This window comes from Crocuta crocuta, unplaced genomic scaffold (genome assembly GCF_008692635.1).
Source record: "Crocuta crocuta isolate KB4526 unplaced genomic scaffold, BGI_CrCroc_1.0 scaffold367, whole genome shotgun sequence".
Taxonomy (NCBI): domain Eukaryota; kingdom Metazoa; phylum Chordata; class Mammalia; order Carnivora; family Hyaenidae; genus Crocuta; species Crocuta crocuta.
This window is the reverse complement of record NW_027527936.1, coordinates 1,013,515-1,036,069: the sequence shown is the minus strand read 5'-3', so window position 1 is coordinate 1,036,069 and position 22,555 is coordinate 1,013,515. Positions and strand designations below refer to the sequence as shown.

General features: G+C 41.0%; 1 protein-coding gene across 8 annotated transcripts in view; it reads right to left on the bottom strand.

The window, feature by feature from the left end:
• NFYC (nuclear transcription factor Y subunit gamma) overlaps window positions 1–22,555 on the bottom strand; it is a 64,099-nt gene that overhangs the window by 37,907 nt on the left and 3,637 nt on the right. The window contains exon 1 of one of the 8 annotated variants that reach the window (XM_077751976.1): window positions 12,981–13,173. The exons of 5 other annotated variants lie outside the window; for them this stretch is intronic. The gene's annotated coding sequence lies outside the window, so the exon portion shown is untranslated. Of the gene's footprint in view, window positions 1–6,369; window positions 6,443–11,262; window positions 11,349–12,980; window positions 13,174–22,555 lie in introns of those variants that run through there. 2 more of the 8 variants (XM_077751978.1, XM_077751979.1) reach the window with 2 other exon arrangements.

Genomic DNA, 22,555 nt, shown 5'->3' with positions numbered 1-22,555 from the left:
GTATATTCAAACTGTTCAGAGAGAGAAGTAGTCTTGGCTTGAATCAATGACTCAAATCCTTAAGCCAAATGATCATTTTTATCCACTTGTTCCCATCATTTCTGTGACAATAATAGAAGATGCTAACAGCACTCCTATCTACTACCATATAAACATCTTTTTTTTTTTAATGTTTATTTCTGAGAGAGAGAGAGACAGCGTGAGCAGGGGAGGGTCAGAGAGAAAGAGAGACACAGAATCTGAAGTAGACTCCAGACCCTGAGCTAGCTGTCAGAACACAGCCTGATGCAGGGCTCGAACCCACGAACCGTGAGATCATGACCTGAGCCGAAGTCGGACGCTTAACCGACTTAGCCACCCAGGCGCCCCTAAAAACATCTTTTTCTTATTTCTGTTCTCTCTTTCCAAGCTCTGTCGCTTTTTCCTTTCCTATTTTACCTTTCCCCTTTGCATGTCTCCAGGTCAGTCAGTAGCACCTATGAATACTCAGCTGTGAACAGTGGGGGGCAGTAAAGTACAAGGTAAATACATAAAGAAACCGTACTGGACCTGGAGGTCCTGCCTCTCTGACAACTAACTTGCTATGTTTATGATCTTGGGCAAATCTCTTAACTTCTTGGGGGCCTTTGTTCACCGGCAAGAGCACCTTACAGGGCAGCTGCAGCACACAAATGGGACAATACATGCTAGAAGGACTTGAAAAATACCGAGCATTACACAAATGCTAGATGATATGTCATCTTCACTTCTCAGAGCTACATAAGACATCTATCCTGGCCTGAATGGTCTCATACAGAACATCAAGTCCAAAGTCCAATCTCCCTTAGGTACTGTAGCAAGTACCCAACTTGCTTCATCCTCTAATTTAGACTTACTTCATTTTTAATATATTTTCTAAAAGTCCAGCTTCAGATACGTGTAAATAAGTACAGAGAAATCTTTTCCCGTCTCTTTTAGTAGACATGAAATAAACTGTAAAGCCCTTTAAACTTCAATTTAAACTATTAAATTTAGAATGAGTACACTGATCCAAATAAGCAAAGAATTCAAATGGAAATGACTAGGAGTGCTCCAAATTTAAATCCCTGAGAATGTCAATGACCAGTAGCAGGTGTCCTCTCCAGACTAAGCCAAAAACATTTAAATTCCTAGAACATGTCTCCTTGGACACCTCAGGCTTCTGTAAGATAGGGGTGTGTGTGGCTGCTTTGTCCTTTAGAAGAAATCTTGTTACTTTAGAGGGGACGGGATGTAGAGTTGAGGCAGCCTCCACCCTACCTGGCCCCATGGCCTAAGAAAAAGATTCTGTTGTGAGCTCTAAAGAGACCTCTGGCTCCTTCCATCTCCATCTCAAATCCTAGAGGAGGGAACATGTTCTGAAAGCAAGAACTGTTCAGACTATCTCATGGACTGAAACCAATCTTCTAAGGTTTTTTTTGGGAACAGCACTGTTAGGAAGCTTGCTTTTTACAGCACAACTATAACAAATTAAACTAAATATACATGTTCACTAATTAGTGACCACTAAATTTTTTTCTCCCCAAGAAACCATTCCCAGCATCCAATGAAATCTATTTCTACAATTAACATATTCACTTTCTTCAGACTTGTGTGGCCTATTATTATTTGGCACATTATTTCCTAAGCCTAAAATTTCCCTGCTCCTATTTTCTCCCCAGTTCTTATGTAATTGTCTGTTTCTGGCACATCCTCAAGGGAAACATGCCTTGCTCATAGTAGGAATTCAACACAAATCTACTGAACAAATACAAGCTCCCCAAGAACTATTTTAAGACTCTAAGTATCTTTGGCCCCACTCTGGATCCTTTTCTCTGAAATGTTCATATGGGGAACCCCCTTCTTAAGCACCTGTACTCTGCTGTGCAATAACTTTTGTGCAATAATCCAACAGAAAAGTAAAAAGAGTATGGATGGAGAGAAACCCATTCTTCAGAAATTGTACCATGAAAGTAGGTAATTCTCTATTCACAGACTCCACTGGAAAATGGGAGATTGTGCTGATGAGTTAATCCATCTAAAANGGGGGGGGGGGGGGGGGGGCAGGTGAGTGAAGAATTCTTAATTAAAAACCTGCAGGGTGTTGTAAGAATGTCAATGTGAGCTTAGTTGTACTGATTTGGCTATATGGATTCTGCTGATTCACAGACACACTAAATTCAGCCCTCTGCTTAGTATCTTTTATCACTGACTTAAATGTTGAAAGGAAGGAAGGAAATGAAAAGAGCAGGAGAAGAAACAAATCCTCCAACCCAACAAGCACTGACCCTCCTACCTCTAGGTATATAGCTGTCAGGAAGTGAGAATGTAAAGACAACCTCAGAGTGGAAAGCAACTGAGATGGTAATGCTAATCCTTTCCATCTGTACATGCTGTAAGTACACTTTGTACAGTAGCTCTCTGTCATCTCATTTGTTTTTCACTATAAACACAGCACAGGTACTAATATTCCCATCTGACAGAGACACTTCATTCAGACAGACTGCGGGACTTGTCAGAGGGCACAGGGCAAGTACATGCCAGAGCACAAATGAAAATCCACACGTCCCGATGCTCAGTTCTGTGCTCTGACACCGTGTGTTCTCCTCCCTCTGTAGAATTAATAATTCAGCAGAGGACCAAAAACTTAAGAATGCATGGGTCTTCGAAGGCTGCAACATAAAGAAGTCCATCATTCTCCTGGAAGAAGTACCCCAAAAGACCACGATGCTAGATTCTTACACACTTCAAAGTGGAGAGCTTAAGGTTTTCAAGCTTATTAAAGCTGCAGATGCCCACAGGGGCTGGTAGTTGGGGTTATCTGGTCACTAACCAAGAGTGAGGATGAAAAAGTCTGGCAGGTCAAGTTAACTCTCTGGGGGCCTGGTGATGGGAATGACTCTATCTTTTCCCTTTAGTTCAGAGGAATAGCCTTAGCCTAGTCCTCTGGCTGGAGGTGTTTCCATAGGCGTGTACTCACAGGAGACATCACCTGACTCAGTATTATTCAGTGTTGCAAAATTATAGCTACTGCCACACTGTGAACATGATGACAATGTTATTTTACTTGTGCAGCCATCACTCCAAGAAATCAAAATTCCTTTGTTCTAACTACCTCACTAGGGGTAAAGCAAGGATTATAAATCCCAGCTAGAAAATTTAAAGCAACTGATTATCTAAGAACACCACGACTCATCTAAAAATACCAATCTCTGTCATTCTAAATAAGAACACAAATCTAGGAGGTGCCCAATACATACCAAAATGTGTGCATTTGCACAACTAAGGAACACCACAGAACACATAATACAACTCTAACCTCATATGCATTTGGAAAAAGTCCTTCAACTACCTACCTGACCTTAGTGGATTTAGGATTCAGGAAAGACAATTTCCTACCATATTGGTGGTACTCATTTAGTACCTATCTATTTGCACTGTGCTGTGTTCTGAAAAGGTGGCTATGTTTTGGGGCGCCTGGGTGGCTCAGTTGGTTTGGCTCAGGTCATGATCTTGTTTGTGGGTTCAAGTCTCATGTCAGGCTCTGTGCTGACAGCTCAGAGCCTGGAATCTGCTTCAAATTCTGTGTCTCCCTCTCTCTCTGCCCCTCCCCAGCTCATGCTCTGTCTCTCTCTCTCAAAATGAATAAACATTTAAAAAGAAAAAGATAAAAGAAAGGTGGCTATGTTTGACAATACTTAAATAATAGGGGTGCCTAGGTAGCTCAGTCAGTTAAGTGACTCTCAGTTTTGGCTCAGGTCATGATCTCACAGTTTTGCGAGATCAAGCCCCAAGTCACACTCTGCGCTGGCAGTGTGGACAGAGCCTGCTTGGGATTCTCTCTCTCTGTCTCTGCCCCTCCCCTACCCACACTGTCTCTGTCTTTCTCAAAATAAATAAACTTAAAAAATAACTCACGGGGCACTAGGGGGCTCATTCAGTTAAGTGTCGGACTTTGGCTCAGGTCATGATCTCACAGCTTATGGGTTTGAGCCCTACTTTGGGGCTGAGCTGACAGCTTAGAGCCTGGAGCCTGTTTCAGATTCTGTCTCCCTCTCTCTCTGGCCCTTCCCCGCTCATGCTCTGTGTGTCTCTCTCTCAAAAATAAACATTAAATTTTTAAAAAATAATAATTCAGTTTGACTGTATATTTGTTCCTTTTATGATCAACCTGTTTAGTCATTTCATGTGTGATTTCTGGGGAAAAAATTTTTTTGTCTCTCCTTTCTAGGGAAGAGCAGCACACACAAGGGGAGGTAGAGGAAGAATGAGTCCTGTAAGATGTACACAGCTACAGCTTGTTTGTCACACACAGTAACAAGGTGTAGTGCAAAGAGCACAGGGCTTATGTCACTCGGCTCCGCCTCTTGTTTCCTCACCCACCAAATGTGGATAATAATTCTCAGTCTTATCTACCTTAAGTAAACACCGAGTGAGAGAATGAATATAAAATCACTCCATTAACCATAAAGTACTGTTTCATATAAACATTACATACTATTACATTGCTTAACTACCTTCAGGGGTAGCTTCATGGGTATTTGGCCATTTAATTACCAGGAGAGACATAATCATGGAATTCAGGATATAAATTAATAATCAGATAGGATGGCTGGAAATTTACCACTTCTCTAGTGAAAAGTTTATTACCTTTATTTTAAATTGAGGATAATTACAACATACCTAGCCTAGACAATAAATATAGGTGCCTTATATTAAAAGTTCTGCTAAATCCTATTGGTAAGGCTATCCTATTGCTGGTAATTTATATTGGACGCTGCTCATCAGTGTTACCATGATCATGTGGCTATAAATCACTTGCTAAGTAAATGCTCCCAAATTCCTACATGTGTGTTTATGCTTCATGCACAGGCTGCCATTTGAGACTTTATAAAGTTAACACCAGTGCAGATGAAGCCCCATGCAACTCAGAAAAAACAACCACCTAGTTTTTGTTGTTGTTTTAAATTTTTTTTAAGTTTCTTTATTTTGTGAGAGAATCTCAAGCAGGCTCCATGCTGTCAGCACACAGCCTGATGTGGGGCTTGGACGCACCAACTGTGAGATCATGGCCTGAGCCGAAACCAGGAGTCAGATGCTTAACCAACTGAGCCACCAGGAACCTGAATGACCTAGTTTTCGCACTGGATAGAAGTGTGTATATAGTTAAAACTTAAACAAGAAAGTTTAAGGCTATACATATATACACACATATACAGAAACATAAATCTAATATCAAGGAACTAGTGAATAACATTTCAAGGAAATACTTGTATATTTTCAGACGAAAGGAAGGCCACCAGATTTTAGGGCAGTATTTCTAATCTTCTACATATCAAAGCACACCCTGAAAATGTTAATATTAGCTTTCTGAATACTTAAGCTATGGGCTGATACTGACGCCCTCATTCCGTTTAACTTGTCACAAGATCATGTATCACGCATGGTGCTCTAAGTATTCTGAGAAAAATGTGGGCTAACAATGACACCTTACTTCGTTATGTAGGCCTGGAATAGGGAAGCTATAGATATTCTCTCATTTTAACTAAACTAACATTCAAAAAAGAAACAAGCAACTTTAAAGAATACTAATGCATATATGGGAGTTGCACGCTCAGATAACAGGGATGCACAATCAAAAAAGCTTACAGAACACTGACCTAGAGGACTCCACTATGTTCATTTCTATGTGTCTCAGCTTGAGGGTCCAACCTTTTATTTCCAATTTTGACATGAAGCTTTATTCTTCTGGTCCTTCTGTCTATTCTCTCCCTTAATTCTCTTCTACCTATTCCCCACATTCAGCTATAATCGTTATAGCCTAAATTCAAAATATACATTACCAGTTCTGCTATTTCTCCAGTCCTGCATGTTGGACCTCTCCAACTAGACCACCACCCAGAATTCAAACTCCATGTGTTCAAATTCCTGCTCTTTCCCCAAACCTACTCCTTCTAACTTTTCAGTTTCTATCCTTCAGTCACCTAGGCTTGAAACCTCAGAGCCGTCCTAGACTCTGCTGTTCGATTCTAATCAACTTCTAGATTCTGTAGTAACAGTGTCCATCTCCTGACCTTTCTTCACATGGCCACTATCTCTGTTCAGACCTTCACCATCTCCATATAATAACAAAAATGATGATGATACACCTAATACTGGTTTAGTGCTGTGTGCCAGATACTGGCTCTGCTCTCCCTTTTCACCCTCATAACAATCCCGTAAGGGTCATGCACCCAGTATGTGAACTCACTGCATTGTTCACTGTTCTTGATGCCTTCTATCAAATTCTATTCATCTCTACATAATACATAATAAATCTCTTAATAAGTCTTAAAGAAGCACACCTCTGATAATGCCACATCAGCCTCTTACCCCAGATCTTCAATGGTTCACCAATTCAAGCAGAGATGGTTCAAATTTCTTAACTTGACAGTCAAGGCCCTCCAACGGCTGACCCCAACTTACTTCTCCAGACTTCTTTTTCCACTCCCTCCGGTCCCTAACTCATCTCCTTATATGGTCTAAGCAGACTGGACCATTTACTGCTCTCTGCAGCACATGCTGCACTTTTTCAATGACCTTGCTCCTCCTTTCCCCATGCCTGGAATGTCCTTGTCCCTACCTCCCTGAGTCCAACGCCCAGTTACACTGCCTTCCTTCATTCCTAAGTCAGAAGTAAAAGAAGGTCTCCCCTCCTCTGAATTGTGTACTTTGCCTGTATTTTCCATAGCAGTTTCATATCCTTGATACACACCCTGTCTCTTCTACCAGATTGTTCGATTCTGGAGTAAAATGTTATTTGTGCACATCTTTTTTTTAATGTTTTATTTATTTCTGAAAGAGAGATAGGATGAGCAGGGGAGGGTCAGAGAGAGAGACACACACAGAATCCGAAGCAGGCCCCAGGCTCTGAGCTAGCTGTTAGCACAGAGCCCAATGCGATGCTCGAACCACGAACCGTGAGATCATGACCTGAGCCAAAGTCAGACGCTTAACCGACTGCGCCACCCAGGCGCCCCTGCGCACATTTTTTAAGTCTCCATATATAAGACATGTGTGCGTACTGTATTAGTGAAAGAAAGTGTAAAGCATACACCTTTGGCATTTCGTCATAGGTAAGAACTATACAGGTTAGGGAGATAAAGGAAAAAATTCGTTTTATCTGGGTATTTCCAGTCAAGCAGGTCTTGCTTTAGTTTTCTATGTAAATGAAATGATGAAGACAGACCAAATGAGAATACTTCCAAGAAAAAAGGTAACCAAGCGAATCAGCACTGCTGTTTGCTGTGGTTTGTCTCCTTTCCTCCTTTGAACTAAAGAACACAAGGTCACAAGCTTTGTTATGCCACTTTAAAGTTAAACATTCACTAGAATTTTTTTCTTTAGTTTTACATTTACACTGGAATTTACCTTTATTTCTTATCCTTCAAGTGCCCTTTCTCACTACAGAGTGCAGCACTGTAACTTAATTTATAGCAAACACTCAACAGAGGAAAACTTTTGGTCGTTTCTTGAACAGTGGGGGGCTGGCTTTGGGACACCAAGGGAAGGGACGGCAGAGAAGGGTGATAACACAGAGTCTGACCGCGCTCTAGACACCTGGGTCCCGCAGTGAGGCAGCAGGGAGAAGAGATTAAAAGAAAACTAAGCCTCTGGGAAATTCAGACACGAGGAAGATACTATACTACCCAGCTGTGTCTATTCTAGTTCTCAGACATGGTGCGCCTCAGCACTTAAACATTACATAAGATGCACATCATTCAGGCTCTCAGTCTTTCAACGAATTGTAACTTTAATTCAAATATAGGAAGGTGGTGAAAAGAGATCCAACTGCAAAGAAAAAATTTTTAAAGGTTCAGGGGTGCCTGGGTGGCTCAGGTCATAATCTCGCAGTTCACGAGTTCAAGTCCCGTGTCGGGCTCTGTGCTGACAGCTTCGAGCCTGGAGCTGCTTCAGATTCTGTGTCACCCGCTCTCTCTCTGCCCCTCCCCTGCTTGCGCGTGCTCTCTTTCTCAAAAATATAAACAAACATCTCAAAATATATAAATGAAAGTTTCAATTAGATCACAGTCTATCAGAATATGCAAAATAAGAACAAAACCAAATCCACAACTACCCAAACACACACGTGCAGACACACAATACGACTCTGTTGGTGGTAAAGATTAGTGTCAATATAGTTAAACTATTATTTGGAGAGTGCATAGATAACGATTCCTATTTCAGTCTTGTCAAATGCTTAAAATGATCCTGAGGGGCATATGGGTAGCTCAGTTGGTTAAGCGTAGGACTCTTGATTTCAGTTCAGGTCATGATCATGGTTCCTGAGTTGAGGCCCACAGCTCTGCACTGATGGCATGGGGCCTGCTTCGGATTCTCCCTCTCTCCCTCTCTCTCTGCCCCTCCCCTGCTCATGCTCTCTCTCTCAAAATAAATAAATAAACGTTAGTTAATAAATAAATAATAAAATAAAACGATCCTGAGACCTTTGTTTGTCAAATACAGTTGACTCACTTGAAAAACCAGGCCCAAACTTGTTTGGGAGTTAGCTTGTTCGTAAGATGTATTAACCACCACCACCACAAAAACAAAACAAAACCCCAATTAACTGGCTTGCAGGTGTTGTGTTTGTACACCCTAGTTTATGTCCTTGTAATATATAGAAGTAGCCCAGCTCTCTGGGACACCTCAGCCAGGTGGACACCATTAGCTTCCTAGCTGATTCTCTACTTTCTGAATAAGCAACTGGCTGAGGCAAGAAATCTTCATATCCCAGAAGGGACTGTAAGTCTGCTGCCACAGCAGACTTTCTAACCAACATACTCCATATGGAGACTTCTGGACCTCTTAGCTAGCCCATTTTCTGTTCTTCTGTGTTCAAATAGCAAACCTGTATGGATATGCCAAAAGGAAGAGAAATATGAAAAATAAAAAGTAAAAACAACCTAGAGGAATAAAAGAAACCTGGAATGAACTAAATGGGAGCTGAATCTCTGAATTTGTATAGGCCAGTCATTAAAAAGCTGACAGACTGGGGCGCCTGGGTGGCTCAGTTGGCTAAGCATCTGACTCTGGCTCGGGTTGTGATCTCATGGTTGGAGTTCCAGCCCCGGATAGGGCTCTGGCAGAGCCTGCTTCGGAGTCTGTCTCCCTCTCTCTGCCCCTCTCCTGCCTGCTCTCTCTCTCTCTCAGAAATAAACATTAAAATTAAAAAAAAAAAAAAAAAGCTGACAAAGGCAGGCACCAAACCTCTCTGGGCATCAACTTCCCCACTTTACAAGAAGGGAAGTAGACTAGATCCCTAAATGATTTCCATCAGCTTAATTTAAGAGTATAAAAACTTTGTATGCCTATATTATTGGGGATAGAAATAGGCAAAAATAAATCTATTCATGAAGACGACCATGTATACGTGATTAGCTTTAAGAATGCTTTTGGGGTTACTGATGCCTCCACAAAAGTATATAGCTTCTCCAAAAGGAGATCTCATCCTGTTTTAGGAACAAAAAGCCCACAGTGACCATGACTGCTGCTTTCAAATATACACATCCCAGGAAGTGGACTTTTATTTGGAGAGGCCAATGCCAACTTTGGCAAACCTTATTCTGTGTGAATGATTCTTTCAATGCACAGAAAGGAGGCAGACATCAATGCTGACTGACCACGCCTGAGAGGAAGTGACTTAATAGGACAGGAAATCAAACAGATCACAAAATATCCACCCCACCCCAGGGGAAGAAAAAGAGTGCTAAAAATAGATGACACCAGGCAAGTAAAATGGGTGAGAAAGAACCCCCCCACCCCCCNCGGTTTCCACCATTTATCTTGGAAATGCATCTCTGTCACAATATGTACCAGCTATGGGAAATTCATGCCAGTGTTTATATTTTGATGAGAGACCAATATTTTTTTTAGCTTTTATCCCAACGTTTACTAGTTTGCTACTACTTTGCAAGCTAGAACTACCTCCCAAGCTTGAAAACTGACCAAAAAAATAAAATCATATGACCACAAAGCAAACAACAAAAAAATGGCTCCTGTTTACTTTATAAATATTTGGTGCACAAACTAAAAATGTAACCTCTGCTTAGTAAACATCTGCAACTAACTATAAGAACTTACCTGCATTATAACACAAATCAGAACAGGTTCCCAGTTTTTACTCTGAAAGGTTCCTAAATCTGGTACGGGTTTTTAAAAAATCAGTATTCCTGTTTCATCTTATTCTGAGAGACTCTTAATTTTTGACAAAGGGGTTAAAAATTTTTTCAAAGGAACCCTGGTAAGGGAAGGCTGGATGGTCTCAACATATGAATTACACAGGATCATGTCAGCACAAACAGGGATATGCATGTGAAGGCATGTGGAACCAGCTTACAAAGACATGTGTCCAATTTAAGCAAACTCCTTTGTAAACCTAACAAAATACTGGCATTTCTTTTCTCTGATGCCCCATCTATCTTCCTGAATATTTAACACACATCCCCCTTCAATGGTCTGGATTAGTAACAACATATTTACGTAACAATTCACAATTTGCAAAGCACTTCTGACATACATGAGCTCATTTAAGACTCACCACTAAATAGGAAGGTGCTATTTTTAGGCCCCATTTTTACATGTGAGGAAGCTGACACTAAATGGCTGACTTGCCCAAGCTCACAAAGCTGGTGATAGCTGAGTGGAACCTGAACACAGGTCTTCTGACTTTAAATAGCTTGCTTTTGCTACTGTACCATGCTACCTCATATACTGTAATCAGAGTAAACAAATGCCCAAATCTAAGACCCCATCTAAACCTCCCCCATCCCAACACACCCACCCTTAGTCTAGGTTATAGTTAGCTATAGAGTTTCCTTCATTTTTCTGGGAAACATTTATCTGGCTAAAGTATTAAATGAGGAGATCACATAAAGACCATTTGGTATATACAGGAAGATTTCTTAGTCACCAGGGGCTCTGCACAGGCATGCCTATTTGCATTTTTCCAGGTACTGGGTCAGATTCTCAAGAGTCCATGACTCTGAAAAGGTTAAGAACCCAAACTAGAGGCAATAGCTAGATATCTTTCCAAGAAGCTAAATCCACAAAGTTCTCAATAGGAAGAGTTTTTATCAAGGCTTCACACTGTGCCCCACTTACGTTCTGCCTTGCCTGCTCCAGGCCTTCTCCAGGCTAACAAGACTTTTAAATCATACATAAAACCTGGAGCAACTGGTAACACATAAATCAATGACTTATAAAAAATAAATGGAAATTAATTACCTGTTAAAATGTAATCCTTAACACATACTCCTTTCTCTTATGACTTAACTTCCCAGAATGACAGTCTTCTTACCATAAGCATTCCAATTCTCCCAAAGAAGTTTTACAAACATAACTAACTGCTTTGAACTCCTGAAATGCCATTCTTCACTAAGAACCCTCTAGATTACACAGAAGACAAGGTAGCGTGCAAGGAATTCTGAATCTGTTAGGCAGTTCACTCAACTATCATACCAAAAGGATTTAGAATTTTTTTTTCTGGGGGAAGGAACAGAGAAGAGTGGGAGAGAGAATGAATACAGCCCCATTGTCTTATTGCTTGAAAACTAATCTGAATCTATAACATATTCCTACTAACCACTCAACTTGTACATCAGAAGTACAGTCTCTTTTCATCTTAAATAGAGCTTTTCAGTCTAAATCTGTATAAACAAACTTTGTCCTTCAATCTTTCAACTCCTCGGCAGTTTCTCAAGGTCACTTTTGCAAGCAACGACAGAGGCCTGCATCTAGCAACTTTGACTGCTACACCACTCCCATTCAAAGAGCCCTGAGAATCTAAAACCCTATCGATCCTCTCAGGTAAATCCCTTACAGGAGGGGAAGCCAGGGGAAGGCAAATCAGCACCCTCCAAACTTCTCTACTAGGGCCTGCTCCTTTTCCCTACCCAGAGACTGAGTACTGCTGGCTCACTGCTCCACGTTGAGTCTGCTGCAGAAATGTTCCAATGACCTTCATTCCATATTTGCAAACAAGAAGAAAACAAAGAACTGCTTTTCAAAATCAAGTGTATTATAGATATTAGTACATGGGACAGAAGAGTGCACTACTCACAAAAACTGGCTGGTTACCGATTAGCAACCAGCGTTAGTTTCGTATCCCTAAAAGAGGGGGGGAAATATATCAAGGGCAAAAAGATAGGGTTGCCTGTACTCTTAACTTTCCTATTCACAAACTGCAGGTAAATCAGGATTCGAAATATTTCATACAGAAAATGAAAAGCACTTTGCTCACATTTTAAAGAACCAAATCAATGCCTGACAAAAATGTGTGAAATTGACAGAAAAAGATTTGCTTTTGTCACTGCCAATATAGTGGAAAAGTATGTTCCTCACCAGCATTCTAAGCTCAAATGTGCATTTAAAAACAAAGATTGTTATTTAATTAATTGCCACGCATCAGAATAGAAGCAGACAGGTAAATCAAGAAAGTTACCAGGAGAATTTTACAGTGGCATGTGGGCCTTCACCGTTAGAAGCTGCATTCGTGCAAACCATATTTTCACACAAATTCAGAACAGCAATAGTGTTGCTTCCACCTCTGAAAACACAGATGTCAACAAAGTGCATGGAAACAGAAAAAGTCTTAACAACAACTCAGCTTATTCTGTAGGAAAGCTTCAGTGCACTTGAACAAAGGAAAATTATTTGGAAAACAGTTAAGTTTACCCAATGCAAAGAGAAAGTGCCTTGTTTCTGTGTGCCCCTGAAAAATGATCAGCCTTTCCTCATGTACCTGATCTTGTCAATACTCAACTAGGAAAAGAAATCCTAGGTGAAGGGCATGCAAAATCTAAACAGAGCAAGGTATTCTAGGTGCACCAAAAGGTATGCATGGAATGTAAAGTGGCCATTTTCTGAAACAGTGCAACTTGTCTACACTCTCTGAAGCTAAACAGTTTCTACCATTTTAACACAAAACAAAGAATTAAACTTACCGGGAACTGCATTAATTTTACATGTAGTTATTTATATCTCCTCGGACAGGGAGAATTTAAGTCACTCCTAGCCCTCCCCCCCAAAAGGACGGAGGAAACAAAAGGCAGCAGGAGATGCAGAAACCTGAGTCTGGAATGTCCACTCCAGTGAAAACCCGAACAGCTGTCCCCCCACCCCCCAGCAAACTATTCGCCATTTTTCTTTGTCTTTCAGCTGACCCCTGCCTCAGTGAAAAACTCCGAGGCTCCAATGAAGCCCTGCAGCCTCCTTCCACTTTAACAGTCAAAGGCATTCAATCTAGCCTGCTATTTGACACCAAACCTTGCCTCCGGAGTGGTCCCATTGGCTGAGCTGCTTTATCAGCTTAGAACACAAAGCCATGATTGGTTGTTCACGTCATCAGTTACCTCCTTTGTACACTTCCTGTTTTAAAGTTACCTTGAGAAGCAGAACAGGGGTCAGATCCAGACTTCAAACTACAGGGGACTTAAGGCTTGGAAATGCCTGGCAAACGCACACAGCAGATGCACTAGGGCCTCTTGTGCTTCCAAAACACAGGAAACTGCACATTTACAATTGTTCTTAAAATCACATGAAAGGGCTGTTACAGTTCCCACCCAAAGGATTTCTTATTGGCTGTCAGAGTTCCATTTAAAAAATTTAAGGTAATTTAACTGCTTCTGATTGGCCATCAAAGATGTCTGTAAGATATTGCTACAGTATCCTATGGCAGTAAACCAGAGAAGCAATGTGCACAAGATCTGAAAGTTGTGACTTAACTACCTACAGTTTTCTGCTGAGCATTAACAAAAGAAGAAAAAGAAACCAGGGTGGGCTCATCGAATAGCTCCAAAGAAAATGTAAACCTCTTTAACTGTAACAAAGAGTGATACCATACAACTTGTGTAGGATTTCTAAAAAGGTATCTGTCATCATGTCCCTGGTAATTTTAAAACCACTTTATCAGTACTAGGATAAATCACCTTACCGTGAAACACAAACTAACCTAAAGAGGAAAACTCTGCGGTAATGTAATGTAAGAAGGTAGTGACAGGGGCAGTGGCATTTCCAAAAAGTCTACCCTGAACCCAAGAGAGTAATACAATGATAAAGGGCAGGGACCACTGGCAGAGATGGAACACCAGTGATTATATGGTTTAAAGTACATTATAGTTTGTATTAATTTATTTAGGATGGTCATAAAATATTGATTAGCTTTTAATCTTAGAGTTCTGATATCATGGAAGATAAAGTTTTCTACCACATCTTCAAAAGTAAGTAACAGGGGTGAACTCAGGAGAGATACTGTAAGAACTGCAGTCACAGAAGACATTCCAAGGTGCTAATGTTTACCAGCGGTGGTCAAAGATTTGCTTATGGGTTTTGGGCCCAACTGTTGAGGTTTTAAGAGGAGCCTCCTAAAAAGGTCTTTTTTCTTTTCTTTTTACAAAATATTCAAAAGAAACACTGCACTATTACCGAAAGTTTTTAACAATCTCCTTAGAACTGCTTCGTCCCATAAAAACAAAGCATCCCAGGACTAAACAACACAACTGCTCTGTCAGAAGGAGACCTTCTCTAGAAATACCTCAGCTGACCTTACATGAAAAGTCATCATGGGCATATGCAGAGATTTGGCACAGTCCTGAAATAGAAGCAAAGTGGTCAAGGTGCCTGGGTGGCTCAGCTGGTTAAGCCTCCAACTTCAGCTCAGGTCATGATCTCACAGTTCATGGGTTCTAGCCCCACACTGGGCTATGCTGACAGCTCAGAACCTAGAGCCTGGAGCCTGCTTCAGAATCTGCGTCTTCCTCTCTCTCTAACCCTCCCCAGTGCTCACTCACTCTTGTGCTCTCTCTCTCTCAAAAATAAACAAACATTTAAAAAGAATTTTTTAAAAAGCAAGGTAGTCCACCTAATCACTTTGCCATATTAACTTCTCTACGCACATTCTACTCATACATTACAGTGAATTAATCTCTTTTTTCTTTTTCTTTTTTTTCATGTCTTTATTTTGAGAGACAGAGACAGAGCGAGCAGGGGAGGGGCAGAGAGGGAGACGCAGAATCCAAAGCAGGTTCCAAGCTCTGAGCTGGCAGCACAAAGGCTGACGCAGGGCTCGAACCCACAGACTGTGAGATCATAACCTGAGCCGAAGTCGGACACTTAACTGACTGAGCCACCCAGGCGCCCCTGCAATGAATTAATTTCTGAACACCAGTTAGGGCCAGGTTCTATGCTAGGTATTTTACAGACTATCCCCCTCCAATCCTCACTATCCTTTTTTTTTTTTTATGGGAGAAAGAGTAAGGTTCAGAAAGTTGGACAACTGTTCCCTCCCTAGCCATACATCTAGAATGCAAATTCAGGTCCCAACCTAGGGTGGTATTCTTTCTATTTCTACTACAAGGCTGACACCAAGACATGGGGCATCCCAGGGCACATCCAAGGAAGTTCTTAGGGGTCACATATATGTACAGGTAGCATAAACCATTAAACCCAATTCATTAATCTAAAAATTAGAAATCTGACTGATGTTGAACTTCACCTGATGGTCAGAGACCTTGCCGAGTATGTGACAAAATAGCACCCTATAAATTTATACACATTTTACTACTTAAGTATTTGGAACATTTAACTGGTAGCAAATCACATTTATAATTTATCAGGACTTGAAACAACTAATGATTAAGTCATTAACACATAGGGGCGCCTGGGTGGCTTAGTCGGTTAAGTGTCCGACTTTCACTTAGGTCATGATCTCACGGTTCGTGGGTTCGAGCCCCGCGTCGGGCTCTGTGCTGACTGCCAGCCCAGAGCCTGGAGCCTATTTCAGAGTCTGTGTCTCCCTCTCTCTCTGACCCTCCCCTGCTCACGCTGCCTCTCCCTCTCTCTCTCCCCTAGAAATAAATATTTTTTTAAAAAGTCATTAACACATAAAATAAAACGTTAAGGAATTGTGTGGCGATGTTACTATGGCTCTAAATAAGAGTTTAGTTATACAAGGTGCACTGTAGGACAGGGGCTGAAGCTACGAAGCTACAGGTATTATATATAGTTGTTTGCTCAAAAGTTTAGACTCCAGATTCTGAATAGCTACCAGCCTGAGAAGAGAAGGCAGAAGGCCAAAAAGCCAGTTGTGTATCTCATCCACACTAGAGTCTTTTGAACCCCTCAACATGGACGGGGGGGTGTGTCACGTCAGCTGGAAGGAAGCAAAGAAGCTCACAGGAGAGGTGGAAAGCAGAGGAAGAGGGGGAACATTCATGCCGCTGACAATTAGTATCACTATGGCAAAGCAACTAAGCACCTGCCCTTTATGGCTTAGGAGCTGCTTCCTGCAGGGCTGCAGGGTAGGCTGGAGACAGGCCCTCCTAGTAGCTTTGGGGACTTAAGGAGAAAGACCTTTCTGAATCTTAACCCCGTATAAGTCAGATATAGAATCAGGCAGAGCTCATTTCAAACTCTGACTCCTCTGCTTATTAACTGTATGACACTGGACTAACCCTGAGCCTCGGCTTCCTCATCTGTAATATATGGATATTACCACCTGTATCACAGAGAGCCACTGTAAGGATTATATGAGTTAATACATGTAAAGTACACTGTATTGTGCCTAATAAGCACTGAAAAACTGTAAAGTGCCAGAAGTCATCCAGTCCAAATTCCTTGTTTTATTCAGAAAGGTCTCTCTCCTTAAGGTCCCAAAGCTACAAGGAGGGCCTGTCTCTTTTCTATCTCCAGCCTAGCCTGCAGCCCTGCAGGAAGCAGCTACTAAGCCATAAAGGGCAGTGTGGGAGGACTCCCAGCTGCTACAAAGTCTTCCCCATGCCTTTCACCACCCATTGATTTGGTTATTATTCCACATGCCTATCGTCTGATTCTGTGTTTGATGTACCCGATTAAACCAAACATGTCCCTTAATACTCTGTGAATGCCTTTGGCATAGTTTTTATTAGTTCTTAGAAAGTTTGTAAGAAAACCACTCCAACCCCTATTTCTCATCTCACCTCATCATCAACAGCCACGTTACTAGAATTCAAGCTACTAGTGGGAAGAGAACTGAATTTATCCTAGAATTTCCATCTGGCGGCTCACTATACTATACTTACTTACTATAGCTTTCCCTTCTAGAGCCTGTTGTTACTGTGGACTAAGAGCCTCATGGGATCTCTGTAATTCCAACTCACATTCTTCCCTGGCCCTGGATATCAGCAGCCCTCTATAACAGACAACTGCATTGTCTTCCCCTAAAAAACACCCAGATCACTATGAGGCAAAATGACGGCCTCTGGTTACCTGGTTCAAGGTGGGAAATGATGCTCTTGGTCAGAAAACCGGTTCTGAATCACAGCTACCTATTTACTGGCCGTATGACCCAGACCAAGTTACTTACCATCCCTGAGCTCACTTCTTCATGTATAAAATGGAAAAAAAAATAACGCCAATCCATGGGAGTGTTGAGGTTTAAACAATATAAGGTTAAAGCACTCAGCATTAACACCCGGCATGTGGTAGATACTCAATGCCTAAATATACACTTGACTATAGCACTTATCACACATTATAATTACTTTTAACCATGTCTCTATTACCAGAGGAAGCCTTCTTGAAGTCAGTGGCTGTGTTTCATTTCTATCCACATATATCCCTGGTATATCAAACCCAACCTTAGCCACAGTGTCAATGAAATAACAAGCAATGGGGATTGAGGAAAACTGGAGAGCGTATGTCCCATCTAAAGGGGCAGCTACTATTCAGCTCCAACTGACTAAGGCCATGGAGAAATACTAGTCCACTGCAGCAAGAGCCTCCCAGTAAATGAGAGAAACAAAAGCCAGGTCCTGAACATAAAAAGTTGATGCCAGAACAGCTCTTGATCTGCCATCCTGAGCAACGACTGAAGGACCAGAGTTACGGCAGAAGTTGGCCTTAACCACCCTGACAATTCAATTCAATGACAATTTAGTCCCCCAAGATTACCTATATTGGCAACTGGGTTAGATGACTTTTGAAATCATATTCGCCCCTAAGAGTCTATTTTACTTTGGAGACCTGTGTTGTACATTCCCAGAAAAATCCTTTTCCACTACTGGCCGAACCACCCTATACAAAAAGATTCATATTTTACTCATAAACTCTCTGCACCAGAACTGCTCAACTGGGCCCCACTACACACCAGTCATAACATGAAATACTTAGATGGTCTCATAAACAGGGTTCCATGGCCAAATATATTCAAGAAACACTGCATTATATATCCTCTCTCTGGAAGGGTCATAAGGCATATAAACACAAAGGCCCGGAATACTAATTCTGCAGAAAAGAAACGCATTTCACTTTAGCCATCATTTTGTCAAGGATCCTTTTTTCAACTCCAGAGGACATTTATTACGTTGTATAAGAACTAATGTCCAATGAAACAGTTTAGGAAATGCTGCTCTAAGCTGCCTTACAGATTTTAGTAGAATGAAAAGATTATAGGCAACTCTATTCTGACCACCTTCCAAAATGGTTGGAGTTTTACACATTATGGTATTTCCCTTTTAATTTAGTCCTACTAAAAATGACATTAAATATCACCATAAATAGCAATCCTCTGCCTCCCAAATTATTGCCAACCAAGTGTGCTTTGCTTTTTAAAAAGGCCACAACTTTGTCAGCTGATACTGAGCAAATTCTAAGCCACTTACCCTTCAGGGTACAGCAATACTTTTTAAGACAGTTAAAAATGACAAAGATGTTCAACAGTGCAGATTGCGCATACTTTCATTTTCCTCTTTTAAATGGATAGATCATGCCACTAGTGAGGGGACAGGTCTTCTTAACACTGGGCAATGAATCGCACTTCATACAGATCACTGGACAATTTGCAGCTCCTGAGGAAAGGGTGAGCAATGTAATAGAAAGTGTGAAAACCTTCAGTACAGGAGTCCCCCCTTATCTACAGGAGATACATTCCAAGACACTACCCGGCCCCTGTCCAGTAAATGCCTGAAACTGCAGATGGTACCAAACCCTATTTACAATTCATTTCTTCCATACATATACACATACCTACCTATGATAAAGTTTAACTTATAAATTAACTTATAAATTAGATTAACAATAATAGAATAATGATAACAATATACTGTAATAAAAGCTATGTGAATGTGGTCTCTCTCACTCTCTCTCAAAATTTCTTACTGTTCTGCACTCACCCTTCTTGTGATTCCGTGAAATGATAAGGTGCCTATGTGATGAGCTGAAGTGAGGTGAAGGACAGGTATTGTGATACGGCATTAGGCTACTACTGATCCTCTGACAACAGTCAGAAGACCATCTGGTTCTGGACCATGGTTGACTATGGGTAACGAAACTGCAGAAAGCGAAACCACAGGTAATGGGTGAGACTACTTAAATAGATTTAAGTAAAGACATCATACAAAATATTCTATACTCCAATATCATTCCCTATGAGTCACTGAGACATTTACTGAAGCACTGGTCAAGATCACTATTTATAGCTCATACCCATGAATGCACTTAAGATTAATTCTTAAATCTGATCTATAATAATACACTGTTGATTTTAAGTGGAGAGTATTCATCTAACTAGGACACCTTATATACCGTAGACATTAAGATCTGAACCTTTAAGGTAAACCTATTCTACTAGAAATATTCAAATGCAAAGGTTAGCCTAGTCCTTCTCTCTAAACTGCACCTGAAGTTTATCCATTAGAAAGCTCTCACAGTATAAAAGTACACTGAATTTAGAAGTAATCCATCTGCAAACAAGTAAGGACTTAACCCAAAACAGAAAATACAACTCTCACACTGAAAATGAGCACAAATGTTGTCTCACTGTTATCAGGTACATCACTGCTAAAACATGGAAAAGTGTGGGAAGGGTGCAGCAAATTTCGCAACCTGGCAAAAAAATTTCTGCAGGCAGAGAGATTTTTTTCTTGAACCATTCTACAATGCTGTCTTCCTGCTTACTTCAAAGAAAATCTTACCAGGTGACGACAAGCCAAACTGACAGTCCTACTTCAACTGACAACTTCTACAATTAGAAAAACAATTTTTTTAAAGTTTATTTATTTATTTTGAGAGAGAGAAAGAGCAAGCAGGGGAGGGGCAAAGAGAGAATCTCAAGCAGGCTCTGCGCCATCAGTGCAGGGCCTGACATGGGGCTCGAGCTCACAAACTTGGAGATCATGACCTGCGCCAAAATCAAGAGTCAGACTGAGCCATCCGGGCACCCCTAGAAAAAATCTTAAATGACTATAATGCAAATCTTTCTGGATTGAAGGATAAAACTGGTCGTTCTGATTTTAGTAATTATTGCTACTTGGCAAATGTGGAAAAGTTCTCATCTCATCAAAATCACTACCACTCGGCACCTGAGAATGAACAGAGGCAATCAGGAGACAACCTAACTCTGAAACAGATGACCCTACTATTTTGTGCATTCATAAGTAATACACACTAATAATAATAGCGATCCACTATAAATCAGCTTCTGAATCACAACACAACTAAATTAGGTTATTTCTTTCACATCAAGTGGTTGCTCTCCCATGTAGAAATCTTACTGTACATGACGGGGCGCCTGGGTGGCTTAGTCGGTTAAGCGTCCGACTTTCGCTTAGGTCATGATCTCACGGTTCGTGGGTTCGAGCCCCGCGTCGGGCTCTGTGCTGACTGCCAGCTCAGAGCCTGGAGCCTGTTTCAGAGTCTGTGACTCCCTCTCTCTCTGACCCTCCCCTACTCATGCTGTCTCTCTCCTAGAAATAAATAAAACATTAAAAAAAAAAAAAAGAAATCTTACTGTACATGAAAGAATAGACAGTTACAAAAGGCCTCTTCATTGGGGAAGATTTAACAGACTGACAGATTTTATGCTGTGCTAAAAAGAAAGTGATGTGCTCCCTCACTAAGGTCTACTTGGTGACAGGCACCTACCATATGCTACTGTATTCATTTTTCAGAACTACTCTGTAAGAGAGGCACCATTACCAGTACTTTACATAGAAAGAAACTACGGTTCAGACAGGTTAAGAATCTGACCCCGAGCTCACACAGAGGGTAAATGCTTTGCAGACAGAATTCTTTCCCAGGTCTGACTCCAGCGTCAGCAACTACACTACCCCCTCCCAATGGCATTTTTTGGCCAAAGTATTTTAAATCCACTTCCTCCTATAATTAATCTACTTAAATTATGTTAGGTGTTCTGAGTCGCTGGGAAAATACTAAAGTGACCTTGTAGCCTTCCTAACTAGTCACAGCACAAGCATGAAAAACTGAATAAACAAAATGAAAAGAGAGACTGGAAGACATCAGATAACTCATAATCAGTCTGCTTTGAGTACAAGAAACTGAATGGAAAAGAACAACTTGCTGGCTAAGGAATGTTCTTCCTAGGTTGTATGCCTGAGGCTAGAATAAACCTCAAGAAGGTCATTTGTGTCTTTAATAACGTCCTCTGCCATTCTCCTTCCCATGAATGAGGCAAACTTGTCAAAATATAAAAGGTGCCTTAGAGTCATCCCTATCATCAAGTCAGTGTTTCCACAGAAGAGGCAATACTGTCCAGTGCAATGAGATGGGTCTGGGAATCCAATAATCTGGGTTAGACCTGGCTCTCCCCTTGCAATACCCAAGTGACCTTGTCAAGGTCATCACACTCTAGGGCTCAGTAAAAAAGTACCTGCCTGAAAGAAACTGAAGGTCACTTCCTGATCAAAGATGCAGGAATTATTCTTTTCTCATAATATTTTATGGTGACAAAAGAACCCAGTGTTTAAAAGTAAGGGTTCCACAAATTTTGTAGGAATTAAGAGTTACAGATCTGGGGTGCCTGGGTGACTCAGTCAGTTAAGCGACTTTGGCTCAGGTCATGATCTCACAGTCTGTGAGTTTGAACCCCATGTCAGGCTCTGTGCTGACCGCTCAGAGCCTGGAGCCTGCTTCAGATTCTGTCTCCCAGTCTCTCTGCCTCTCCCCAGCTCGCATTCTGTCTCTCTCCCTCTCTCAAAATAAATAAATAAATAAACAAACAAACAAACAAGCATTTTAAAAATTTTTAAATAAAAAAAGAGAGAGAGAGTTACAGACCTAAGTTTGAAGCTGGTCTCTGCCACTTTGTGCGACCTTGAGCAAATTACCTAATGCTTCAGTTTCTTCACACATAAAAATAAAGGTGGTAAAACAGTATCTACCACATACAGTGTGCAGATAATATATATAATACACTTAAACCCTAGTTGGTACAATGTAAGCACTCAATGAAAGGTAGTAACTATGATATTATTCCTGAGCCTGATTCATAGATCCTTAGTGGCTCAGTGCCTCTTAACTAAAAGAGATGTGAATTTCAAAAGTGCCTCAAAGAGACACCTAGCCTGGCTCCTCATTTCACCTTGCCTCTGCATCTCTGTAAATGGGGACAAGAAACCCTGTATCATTGTACTTTTCTAGTACAATGAATCAGTTTTGACCAAATGGAAAATATGTACACATGAGATAACAGAATTATCTGTTATAAGGATTTAGATATTAAGACATGAACACAGTCTGTTAAGTA